Genomic DNA, 11,690 nt, shown 5'->3' with positions numbered 1-11,690 from the left:
TCCTGGAAAGAAGTGGGTAATTTTGGGCTAATTATAAAGTAGAGAGAGTGTTCAGTTTGTACGCTTCTAATTAGTTGATTCAAATTCACTGCTAGCTTGAACAGAGAGTCTTCTAGTCAGTGCACAGCAGGTCTGCTGACATACATGAAGAATAAGTTTCCATCAATTCATGACTTTCCCAAGAAATTGTACCATTCTGGGAAACTTACTGATGTGTGCTAACAATGTTTTCTCACTAATTTATCTAAAATCTCTACAATAAATGCTGATTATTTTATTATTCATAATCCTTTTTTCAAAATTGAACTCTTGATGATCAAATATGAAGGTGGCAAATAGCAAATGTAAACTGGAAGGTAATAGCCGACTAAACATATGCAAATGCCCACAACAAAAACTTATTTGAGTAACATGGTAAGAACTAGTTGGTGTCTGCTTCTTACTACAGCACTCTAAAAAAAAGAGCAGTGTTAGACCTTTGTTATCGAATGGCTTGTCACTGGTGCAGCACAGCATTTTTGTACAGTACAGTACAGTCAGTACCGTTAATTTCTGTGCCCTATCATTTATACCTTTGAAAGAGCAATTATGTTCTCAAAGTGACAAAACAAACCTTTAGTCACGGTGTGATTCAAGCTGTCCCACCCCAGCTGCCAACAAACTACACAAAGCTGCCATGACCCACAAATGGGACTTCCTAGTGCAGCAACAACAACATGATCCCTAGCTGGTTTCCCACCAACAAACACCAGTCTCTCACAGGCTCCATTTAGCTTGACAGTGATAATTGGCCAGTAGTGTTCGAGCATCTTATTTACACACAGCCTACACAGCTCCTTAATTGTAATTAGCCCCATCTCTTTAATCTCAGCACTCAAGTTTTACATGATTCAGATATTGTAATTGATGTGGATCAAAGTGGCACATCCCTAATTGCTCAAACCTGACAAAGCTAAGTAAAAAAAAAATCTCTCATGCAACAATGAATGATTAGAAGTAATGATAAATCATAAAGGGTTGTTATGCGCAAATGTGATTACAACAAATTAAGAGTTACGCAAAAGTTGATCTTCAAAAACATGTTTTAATTAATTTAATATCTGGTTTTGTTGATAATATTATGGATCTAGTTCATAAGAAAAATAATTGTCTAGGGATGGGGTTCTTTTGTGGTGAACAGCTAGAATTTTACTTTCAGGAATTGTCCCTTGTAGATAAATAACATTTTTTGAATTGAAAATAACATCACAATGGTGTTTACTGTCAGTCACATACTGAATTCTGTTGTGCCAGTCTGAGAGCTCTAAGCCCCTCCTCTGCCGGTATCCTCTCATTGCTCTGCAGGGCTCTGCCTTATATAGCTCACGCTTAGCTGGAGGTAAATGACATCATTCTCCCTAGAGAAAGGCTCATCCTTGTCGTCCTCTTCATCACAACACAGCAAACATCCAGAGGAAAGGATGGAAGAAAATCTGAGTCTGATCATTGATTATATGATTCTTTGATTGTCTCTCCTTCTGCAACTAAAATTTGTCCATGCACTTTAGAACAGTGTTATCCTGACATTTTTAAATCTCCAACTCAGCAGCAGGGACAAAGACAATAAGTCACCCCTCTGACTGCTTGTTAGTGGACATGAAACAAGCCCACAGATCTACAAAGGACATACTGACAAAGATGTGTATGAGTGCGTGTGTGTGTGTGTGTGTGTTGTGCAGGCAAGTGGGCGTCGTGACTCGTGTCGTCTCATTATGGAGTATGTCTCTTTCACACATTTCAATCTGTCCGCTCATGACACACACACACACACACACACAAAGTAATGGAGCTTCTCTGGTCTTAATTAGGGCCCGGTGGAAACCCTTTCAGATTCACCCTCCCGACTAGCATGAATATTAAGTTTGCCATTCATGAATATCAAAATACATTTTAAATTCAGAATAATGATGGAACTGCACCCTTACAGACCTCCACCCCGTGCATCAATAATTGTTGTCTAATGACGGCGTAGACAAAAATTACATTTTGAAAACACGTTTCTGTATGGATGCCTAAATATGAGCTGATGAACAGTCAGCTGCCAATCATCACATGTCACCTACAAGAAAATGTGAGTTTTCCCTCCAATCCACCTGTGGCAAAACACAGAAACACACTATGTAAGAAAAAAAATTACATAAAAATTACCCTGGCTTTCAATGTGTTTCCAACTGCCCTCAGCCAATAGAAAAAATCCCAAGGATTCACGCAAAAGGAACAGGGAGAGTTTATAAAAGATGGTTTCACAATGGTTGTATTCACTGTCACTATGATACTCCATGTGTCCTCAGTAGGTGGCTCTCTTATGCTCACATTACGTATCGTCCAGGAGACAAAAATGGCCCACATGTCCTTCCTATTGCCAGATATATTGAATAGAACAGCCCACTGCATACACAACGCTTCCTCTCTGTGAGAGCAGTGAGTAATGGTTTGAGATGGAGGGCTGAAGACCTTTCGTTTTGTAACAGCTCACAGAGCATGAGTGATGCCAGCTGAGCCACAGGGGCATGAGGTAGGTAGCTGTGAGTGACTGTGTGTGTGTGTGTGTGTGTTTGTGTGTAGAGCTTTTTTATATAACCCAACTACATGAAGTAGTATGTGTGTACGTGTGGGCACAAGTGTGGAAGGTGTGAGTGTAGTGAAGAGTGTGTGATGCGTGGGAGGCGCATGTGTATGCTTTCATGTACAGTAGTTAGAGACATACACACTGGGAAATATTGCTTTCTTTGTGTTGTTGTCACATGTACGGTCCATGTTTGTCTGACTTGTTATCGCCCCGCTTTATTTCTTTCCGTAATCGCCAATATCCATTATTTCCAGAAATGAGTTTTCTTCCCTTTTCGCGCGACTAAGAGCTCTTCTACCCACTCCCATTCTCCGATGTTAAACAGCTCATCTTACTCCGCCACCTCCACCACTGCAGTTATATAAAAAAACATTAAAGGGGGCAATTATCTGTGACTTTCAACAAGTTCAAAAAAGAACAGGAAATGTTTTTAGCATTGTGATTTTTCAACGTATGCTGGTGCACGGTGTACCCAAGAGGTTTGGGCACTTTATTTTTAAAAATCGTATTAAATAATCACATTAAAAACTGTAGCATATAACAAATCCTCTCAACATTCTCTGGTCTATTTTAGATCTCTAAATTGCATATTGCCAACAGTTAGAGTTGTGGAGTTGTCATGCTAATGTCAGTATATTTTTGGATGCTATTTTCAAGAGCACAAAGGGAGCAACAAATGAATTTAAGGAGTCTTTATTTTAAGCATATTGATTTTGGAGAAGAAAAGGAGCAACAACAGTGTTTGAGCAGAAATATACTGTATGGTTTCCATTTACAAATTAAAATATTACATATCCTTATGACCAAAATGTCATGTTAAAATTTAAATCTGTATAATGCATTCTTTAAAGAGCAAGTGTTAAGTCTCCCTTTTTTCTCCATTTGTGTTGTTAGCACCTTGTCTCTTGATTCTTGATTGAGTGCAGACTTTTGATATAAACATCCCATTAGCATAGAAGAATTGCAATGAAGATTGTGTTCGGGTCAAATAACCCTAACCCTAACCATAGAGCTGGCGAACATAGGACACTTTGTCATGTTCCCATTACGTCCCCTGAACATAGGACTCATAGACTGTATAAAACATGGACATAGTCTCCATGATGTCACCCAAAGGTTTCTGAAGAGCCATTGTGAAGCTCAGTGACAGTGCCTCCAACCGTTTGCATCTTGGTAGCGCCTGACTCCACAAAATCAAGGCTAATCCAAAAATGTGTGAAGACATGGAGCATGGGTGGAGCTGAGGTGGGCAAAATGAAGTCTGGTTCCAGAAACCTAGCCGCTAGCTGTCGCTCAAAGTGACCATGCACATAATTATGCACAACTTTAAGCCTTAATATATTTTAAACGAGTGGGTTATGTAAAAGTTCACCCCTGCACAGTTGTCGTGAACAGTGAAACGAGCCATAGAGACCAAAACAATTTCTTGTACCAGGCTGCAAGCATGTTTATTTCTGCTGTACAGTTTAGCATTTTAATTTTATTTTTCTGCCCCGGAGGTTGCTGCTCGAATGACTCCACTAGACTCCACTCTCAAAGGCTGCACTTCAGCACAGTGGTACTATGAAATAAATGCTAACATCAGCATGCTAACATGCTCACAATAGCAATGCTAACCTGTTGATAGCTGTAGTTCATTTCTATGGCACCATCTTGGCTTAGCCTGTTAGCATGCTAACACTTGTTATGTAGCATTGATTAGAAAGTATAGGTGAACTGAATGGGAATGTCATTCGTTTTATATGTATAAACTGATTTATTGGGCAAATTGAAATCTTTACCTCAGGGTGGTAGTAGAGGAAAAGTCGTCTTATACCTAAATAATTGTAGGTTTCATCCTGTGGTGACCATGAATGTCTTTGCAAAATCTCATGGCAGTCTATGTAATAGTTTTTGATATTTGAGGTGGTGGACATGCTAACTAGCTAACCAGCCAGCCAACGTTGCCATCCCAAGACGCTATGCTAGATGCTACTACCATGTCTAAAAACGTCCTCTCTGCTGGACAAACTACTTAATGGCATCACTATTTTTAAACTACCTCAATCAAATGTTTGGCATTTCAGTACTGCGATTTCTTGTTACTTACAGTATCAGCCAACACAGTACAGATATTAACCCCTTGGTGGGTTCCTATACCAACCTACTGTCAGTTTAAAAAAATGTCGTGAATGAAGTGACACCACATGGGGTCCTGATCACAAGCTTGAGAACCAGTCCTGTTCAGGCCTGATGTTTAGGCTCTTACTTTCCTACAAGTGCTGTTGAGTATCAGTTAAGTTTCATTCATTCATTCTTATAGCAACAGTGACACGGTGAGGCTTGTAGCCCAGTGAACATATTCCACTCTAAGAGGTGCATTAATACTGCATACACACCAGCATGGTGCCTCGACTGATTGTAAGTCGCCCCTAATGTTCATATTTACACTGAGCGGGGTAATTAATTCTAAATGGACCCATCTGCCCTTTTGCTTGTTTAAATATTTATACAGCAGCCTGACACTGTAAGGCAGCAGCTACCATATAAGGAGAGATTGATTTAATTCTCTGGAATAATTCATTGCTGTTAATGACCAAAGAGAGGTTTGGCAAAGGAAGCCCATTAATCAGCTTGTCGAACATTAACCCGCAACCGAAAAACAGCAGCAAACATCAAGAGCTGAAATGTGAAATTGCGTCGTTGGCGACAGTAACCGATAGTAGTATCAGTCTGTGCGTACTTGACACATGAATGTGCCTGTTTTCATCTCCTACTGATTCATTTTCTCCCCAAATGCAGTGAATCAGAGTCACATGGTTGCAGAGCTGTCACATGGCGCCCAGTTCTGAAAGACCGAATCAAAACTTTCCCTCCTCTGTTTTGTTTTATTTATCAGTTTCTGACAGCTTTCAACATAACAGCGGCAACAAATACACTTCAGTCATTTGTTGCCATGGTAACTGCTTCCAGCATGAGCATCAGCTCTTGTGCAGTCAAGAGTCTTTAAAGGGCTAGCTCGCAGAGACAGCCAGGAGATGATACAGAGAGGTGTTTTTTTAACTAGTCAGACAACTAATGTGAATATGTACTTCCAGTGTGTAGATGCTGCAGCTTTGAGTCACCTGTTGTTTATTTGAACAGCTGACGCTCCACTGTAGCACCTGAGCAAACTTTTAATAAAATCATGCCTGTAGAAACTATACTGAAATCTGTTCATTGCTTTTTGTTTCTCTCCAGCTCTTTGTCAGTGTTTCCTACATCCAAAAAAGCTCAGTGAGAGTCGATAACATGACACAGACTGGTGTCTTATTTCTTACTTTGAGCCAGCCACAGTCTGCCCCATTTCGCAGGGTGTGATCTGTGCACGAGGCTTGACAAGGACAGGTCTGACAGCAATTCGCTCTGTGCTGCCAACGAATGCGTCTCAACAAAACAGGCAAGGCAAACACATAAGATGACGATGAAAGGCTTCGAAACAAGTACACTTCACTCCAACACATAACAGGCTGCAGAGAACAGGAGCCAAAAACACGAGGCTTAATGCAAATGGCAAAACAAGAGCTTGTTTTCAGACACGCACACAACAACAACAAAAAAACTAGCGATGTTTCATTTTCCCTAAAATATAATCTGCACTTCATTTTTTTAGGAGCACTTTCTCTCAGGCCTGTATCAAGGTGAGCTGAATTGCTGCTTCAGAGGCAAACAGGAGAATGATTACTTACTTATGCTGTGTGATGTGTTGTATCAGGACCCTCTCAGCGGGGTCATACTCGAGCATCCTGTAACAACGGAAAAGGGATGCTGTTTCTGGTGTAATTTAAGGACAAACAACAAACATGTTCTGTGCTCTTCTCAGAATTTGAACTGTAATAATGCAGCATTTTCATCAGACACAGTGGATTTCAGGAGTAATCAACACATGCATTTTGTAAAGGATGACATTAGCTTGTGTATTTGTTTTTGTAAACTAACCAGCCATTATGTGTTGTATTATACCTGTTCCGTATTCCTGGAAAATGTATTCCATAATGTACTGATATCTAAAGCTTCGGTGGTAAATTCTTGCGACATAAGAGAGGATGAAGCCGTCACAAGAGAGAGGCTGGCAGACACTTGTTTTACACCTGTGACTCATATCCGGATTGCACCTACAGCTGACACCGCCAGACTGTTTTCACTCCTGATACGAGCTGAAATTAGATTTTTGTCTCGCTGCATATTCCCAAGCAGGTGACGACCTGCTGTATGAGTTAATAATTCTGTGTTGTTCCTGGCTAGCTCCTGGAGTGACTGCATCTTATATACATAAATGCATTTACACCTGATTTCTGTCTGATCACCCAGTGTTTGATTCAAAAAGAGATCGATAAAAGAGATTAAAGAGAGAAAAACCTTGCTGTTTTCCTCGTCCACTGTGATCTCAAAGAGCTTGTGAATCTTATCTTTTCAAATGTTTCCAAACTGGTTGTTATGTTTCTGAAAGAAGAGGCATGGCACAAACATTATTTTACTCATCATTTGACTCGCTATGTGATTGAACTGTTAAAAACAAGCGTGAAGCACCTCATAAGATGGCACAATCTTATCTTATATTCCCCTGCAATTATGCTCACTTCTATCAGGAGTGGGGAAAAAAAAATCTTAACACTTCTGTTAAAGCTCAAAAAAGTTATTTTTCGTGTTGTTGTTGAGCAAATATATCAAGTGACGTTAAGAGTCAATTTAAGCTTACTGTTCTCCTTTTCCAGTAACTTTTCTGTGTTTTCCTTTGCCACATTACATCATTTTGCAGTGTCTGGGAATGCTGCACCAGCAGTCCAGGAAGCGACTACAGTAACTAGTGGCTGCCTGCCTACAGTAAGTGAGTCATATTGAGTTGAATACCAATTAGCAGTACGGCATGTGGCAGCCTTAACTGAGGTCTGACAGACACTGTTTGTATAAGTGAGTTCTCAGGGCAATACAAGGCAGAAGTATAAAGACCGCTGATAGTTCCTGTGGCATCAGTCGCTATCACAATAAGGCATGTAGACCTGTGTGGTTGTGGTGTAGCTGTCATCAGGACACAGCTGGAATTCACCACTGTTTATGCAAAACTAACTTTACAAAGAATTTCATCAAATGAGAATGTTTAATGATGCTTTTGAATCTTTAATTTGATTCATTTAAGATGAATTAAGACAGCGGGGTTGAGTGATGCAGTTTAGAATAATCAAGTTGATGTTTAATGCGATTAATTGCTTCCACTGTTAAGCATCACGTCAGACAAAACTCAAGTGTAAAACATTATTATTTTGTTCGTTTTTGATGACGTTTTGCCTGGGATCATTCATTTCGACAAGAGAACTGCTGTTTTACCACACAGAATAACAAATCAGAGTCAAGTTGAGACATTCAAAAAGCTAAAAGCTCTCTAAAGCAGAATCCCATGAAGGAGAAAGCTGCAAACCACTTCAAAAACACAACAAAAAACTTTGTGATCATTGCCCTCGCTGTGCAGGTACTCCAGCAACTTGCAGAAATAACTAAAAGAGACCCAGCATGACGTTTGAATTGAGCACTTGTGTTGCTGGCAGTGCTTGTATAATGAAAATTATTGATACGCAGTAATAAAATTACACACCAAGGCACGGAATACACAGGAAACATTTTCTCACTTTTTCCTGCATTTTGTGCACTCAATAGTCCATCAACACATAACTCAGTTATGGAAATTACCACTTAACGTATTGCCATGAACATACTAGAAGTATTGACCGAGGCGATCTCAGTTCCAGTCATCAGTCATAAAAAGACAAATTGGATGCTTTCATCACCCCACGCAACAACAATTTGATGCAGATTATTATATATTTGTTGTCCAAAATGTTGGAAATTGCAACTTTGGATAACTTCTGTTATGCAAGTTGAATGAATGCAGGAGAATGAGGCGTCTATAGAGGAGTAGCACAAGGGGTTATTCCTGCCCACTGATGGCGAGCAGAGAGCGCCGGAGCGGCACACGGACGTGGCTGAATGACAGCCACTCTGACACAGAGGGAGACCCTTAGTCACGACCACCTCGGCGCCCTGCTCTGGTTACAAAACGAGAGGGGGATAGAGAGTGGAAAAGGTGACGTGGGGGCAGAGGGGGGAGGGCTGTTTGTATGAGCAGCGCGTGTGCTGACATTAACCTTCCCCATTAATGAAGGAGGGAGGAGGGACTTCACATGGACAACTCTAAACACAGGAAGGAAGCAGGGAAGAAGAGGATGAGGTGGACGAGGAGCTGGAGATTTGTGCGCAGAGGGACAGAGGGGGTGATTCAATCCGGCCTTGTCACTTTTCCTGCTGTCATTGCCGGTTCAATCAGTAACACACATTAGGAGTAAATTGAGTGGATAGATGACGCTGCTTTCAGCCAGCCTGGGGCAGACTGAGCAATTACCACTGCTGAGCCCTGTAGAGCCGTGTGACGTATACACCAACGCTATGACTTCAGATAGGCCAGTGGGTGGATTGTAATGGGATGGGAGTCGTTCTGTTTTCTCAACTGATTTGGTAGCTGTATTAGCAATAAAGGAAGTGCTTTATTTCATGCTCTGCACCAAGATATAGACTTCATATCCCTTATCAGACAGGAGTGCAAGTTCTTTCACCTGTAAACTGAAGAATGTAGTTTACACAATAGACACAGGATAATGTCATGGAGCGGGAGTAGTTGTATATTTCAAGAGATTGAGAAAACTAAATGTAAAATATAAAGATACAAACAATTTTGTACATGACCAAACATGAGAAGATGCTTCTCAATATGTCGACATTGAAGCGAAGCAACTTGTTAGTGTGACTGCAACCAAAGAAGGAAACATATGGCCTATCCTCAAGGTCTAATGGCCATGTAGCAGCTTCAGCACCTCACTGAAGCGTCAGCTGTCATTCCTCAGTGCAGGCACTGTGACAACAGACATCACTCACGTATCCAGAGGATGACAGATGGGTCTGGTAAACAACAAGTACAAATTAAATTTAGGGCTGCTCTGATGTCCAAAATTGAAGGCTAATGACCTTTTTATGAAGTGAGGACATGTGGTGACTTAAGGAGGCTGCAGAGGTGAACAAACACTGGCCGAAAAAAAAAGATGGTAAATTGAGAGATTAGTGAGGGGCGCCCCCTTCTGGTCATTTAGGTTAATTGCAATTGCGACTGTACATCTTGGACTCGCAGCATTGCAGTTTGCAGATGCATAACTGGTATTATGCTACATATGATAAGAGCAGTGTATGTATGAGTCGCAGTGACTGTTTATGATATCCTCAAGTGGTTTAATAACAGTATGTTTCATGATTCTCATGAAGAAGGGCAGAATGTCAAAGTTTTGCATAGTTTCACTAGGCCCAGCTCACAGTTTGTTACAGGAAAATTGTAAGGGCACAATCAAATTTTGGACATAAAAATCAATTTTAACATGTTAATAATAAATATCAAATGGACCTAGCAAGTGGCTTCTCCTAAACACTGCCCCCAATGTAGTTAACTAATGCTATATGTATTTTGCCACAATGTTTAACTACGTAATATACATTATTGCTACTAGCCAATTAGTTAACTGATGTTAGCTAACTGTAGATGTAATTGTTTTAGCATGGGTTTTAGTTAACTACCTGGCTAATCTAAATGTTTACTTGGCTAATGCAGCTGATACTGTGTATTATGTTATCTAAAGTTAAGTATTCTGGCTGAATATATAGCAACATGTGTGGAGGTGGGTTGATGCAAAATTACCAGTAACAAATGCAGTCCTGACCCTGATTGGGGATATTGCCAAGCTGTGGAAAGAGCATTTTATGTCTATGGAGGAGGCAGAGTTTGAAGACTCAGGGGAAGCCTTGCCCATATCTCTGGCAGAGGTCTCTGAGGTGGTCAAGAAGCTTCGGGTGTGTATGAGATTTGTCCTGAGATGCTGAAGGCTCTGGACATTTTTTGGCTGTACTAGCTAACACACCTCATTGGTGTTGTGTGGAGGTAGGGAACTGTGGAGTGGCAGACTGGGGTGATGGTTACCATTTTTAAAATGGGGGGCTAGAGGGTGTGCTCCAGTTGTACCACACTGCTCAGCCTCCCCGGGAAAGTTTTTTCCTGGGTGCTGGAAATGATTGTTGGACCTCAGATCCAGGAGGAGCAATGTAGAAGCAATGTAGACTCCTTCTTGCCCGTCGGACAGTGGACCAGCTCTTTACCCTGTTGGGAGGGTCATGGAGTTAGCTCGTCCAGCCTTCATGCGTTTTGTGGACTTGGAGAAGGCCTACGACCACGTCCCCTGGGGAGTCCTGTGTGGGATAGTGCTGAAGTATGGGTATGGCGACGATTGCTACAAGCCATCCAGTTCTTTTATAATCAAAGTGAGAGCTGTGTCCATATTCCTGGCACAAAGTCAACAATGTTTTCAGTACTTGTTGGCCTCTGCCAGGGTTGCCATCCATCATGGACAGATCTCAAGGCACTGCCATGGGGAGGAGAGTGTCCAGCTTGGGGACCTCAGAATTTCATCCCTGCTTGCTGATGATGTGGTTCTGCAGGCTTCATCAGACTGTGACCGAGCACACACTGGGACGGTTTGCATGCAAGTGTGCAGCGGCAGGGATCAGCCCCTCCAAATCTGAGGCCGTGGTTCTGTGCCGTGTACTGTGGATTGCTCTCTCTGGGTTGAGAGTGAGTTGCTGCCCCAAGCGAAGGAGTCCACAAGTTCTCCAATCAGGGCAAAATGGAGTATGAGATGAGCAGGTGGATTGGTGGGGCGTCAGCAGTAATGTGGACCTAGTATCAGACTTGTGATGATGATCAGGGTGCCTCCTAAGCGCCTCCCCTTGGAGGTTTTCTGGACACATCCAACTGGTGCGTGACCCAAGGGTAGTCCCAGGACAGGCTTGTGGGATTAAGGTTAGGGTTAGGGTCCTCGCAACACCTCCCAGGAGGAACTGGAAAAACGTTGCTCGGAAGAGATACGTCTTGATTACCTGTCTGTTGAAATTTGTCCATGCGGCTCCATGTTGCCCTGTACACTGTGGCCAGATATTTAGCAGTTTAGATAAATAAATAAATAAACTTAACACAAGT

Source organism: Chelmon rostratus, chromosome 4, assembly GCF_017976325.1.
Source record: "Chelmon rostratus isolate fCheRos1 chromosome 4, fCheRos1.pri, whole genome shotgun sequence".
Taxonomy (NCBI): Eukaryota; Metazoa; Chordata; class Actinopteri; order Chaetodontiformes; family Chaetodontidae; genus Chelmon; species Chelmon rostratus.
The sequence above is the reverse complement of the archived record's forward strand: the minus strand, read 5'-3'. Positions refer to the sequence as shown.